At 30.8% G+C, this 1,973-nt stretch overlaps 1 protein-coding gene across 1 annotated transcript in view; it reads left to right on the top strand.

Moving 5' to 3' along the window:
- Positions 1 to 1,973, top strand: part of LOC131881521 (cuticle protein 7-like) — a 10,794-nt gene that overhangs the window by 1,115 nt on the left and 7,706 nt on the right. The gene's annotated exons all lie outside the window — the stretch shown is intronic.

The raw sequence follows: 1,973 nt of genomic DNA, 5'->3' as shown, positions 1-1,973 counted from the left end.
TTTTTTTTTTGGTTTGGTTTTTCACGGGCTTTTCTACCCGCTACAGGGAATGTAATCCCCAGTACTATTAAAATGAAAGATTATAATTCGTCTATTTATTACCTTTCAATATTTTAATTTAATTTAAATTGACAGTCATCTTAAAGTTGATAAAATATGGAACAAAAGTGTCTTTTTATTCGTGGCAGAGTAAAACAATGTATGGTTTTTGTTGTGATTTTGGTTCTTGAAAATAATAAATGAATACGATCATTCTTGCTGCTCTTGGTCATTGTCATAGCGAAAGAAAAGAACAGGACTCCCAAAAGGACAAATACAGAGCTTCCATAGAGAAAACACCTTAGTAGGGAACAAATGTCGTCATGTAAACCTGTAAATCTACCAATAGTCCAATGACAAATCTATAAGAAGAATAATACTTAAAAAAAAGATGTATTAGAAATTGATCAAATGCATTTCATTTGATTTTTGAAGACTTGGATAAAGGTTACTGAGATCAAATTCTAACATGCCAAAACAACCACTTTGATAGCCGTATTTTCAAAAACCTAATCTCTACTTTGTAAATGTGAGGAAATAGCCTTACCTTAATCAGTTTCAGCTTCACGATGCTCCTGTAATGACTGGTAACTGGACTCAAATAGCCTGGCGATTAATAAAGATTTTCAAAATCATACATTTTGTGAACAAATTCAAAACAGTTCAAAATGGGTGCATGCTAATTTGTATTTAAGTGCCAACTAAATGTGCTCCAGATTTCAATTTGATGTATTTTTGAAAGTTGTAGTGTTTTAGATGGTTATAGTTATGTAAGCTTTTAAATAAAGCTAAATGTCCATAAACAATGTAACCAAAGTTGTAAATTGGGGGGTTTGCAAGCTAAAAATAAGTAACTGGATAAGACTCGTCAATCACTACAAACTCATCACTTCAAATTTGTACATTAGTTTCATTGAGACGAAACTGTCTTACGTCAAAGCCTCAAACTCATATAACAGAGATGTTTATAGCCACAAAAATCGAAAATATTTTCCTTTGATAGTGTTTGTTAAGCTAGCCTTAAGTTTGAAATTGAAACGAAAATTCCTACTTTTCCCAACCAGATCAAATTATTTGTAAAAGCACATGTAACACAAATATGTTGGAAATGATTTTCTAATTTCCATATTATAAAAAAATTTGAAACAACTTCAATTTGAAATGGTGTTAAACCAGACGACTTTTGTTTTGAATTAGTAACGTCTGAATTAATATCTTGTCCATCTCTTGTATGTAGAGTCGTTAAAGCAACTAGAGGGATAAGGTTTAGATACATGAACAGTCAAGTTTCGTGAGTGTTAAAAATGTGTTTGAGAATTTTGCCACCTTAACTATTTAGATTTATTTAAAACTTCACAACAACTGAAATTGTAAAGGATTTTAAGTCGCAACCGTTTTGTATGTTGTCATTCCAAATCTAAAAATTGACACAATTGTTTGATTGAACAATTAAAAGATAATTTTTGAATTGATCAAGATCAAGTCATTACTATCGTTAACAACGTATTATCTTTTTTTACTTTTAAGTGATTAACAATGTGATTGTTAATAATTAATCACTTTTTTAGTCCTCCACACTGGTTATGATTTCTGATTACGTGTTTGTTCAAGTGCCAATATCTAACTTTGGCATTTTGGATTAAAAAAAAACTTTCGTGAATTTTACCACTAAAACAACCAAAAACCAACGATTATTGAGCTATGGTAAGCACTATTGAACTTTTGTATAAGTTACGTATTAATTCACGGTTACAGGAGAAGAAATGTAAATTGGAACTTTATATTGGATAATAAGGAAATTTTTTAAAGGGAGAGAGTTCTAAGAGATGCGTTTATGGCACTTTTGAATTTTCCTATAGATTGGATGGAACATGTGACTGATGGAAAGGAGTTCCACACTGACCATGCCTGATGCACAAAAATTGAGTCGTTTT

Source organism: Tigriopus californicus, chromosome 6, assembly GCF_007210705.1.
Source record: "Tigriopus californicus strain San Diego chromosome 6, Tcal_SD_v2.1, whole genome shotgun sequence".
Lineage (NCBI taxonomy): Eukaryota > Metazoa > Arthropoda > Copepoda > Harpacticoida > Harpacticidae > Tigriopus > Tigriopus californicus.
This window is presented reverse-complemented; position numbering and strand designations above follow the sequence as displayed.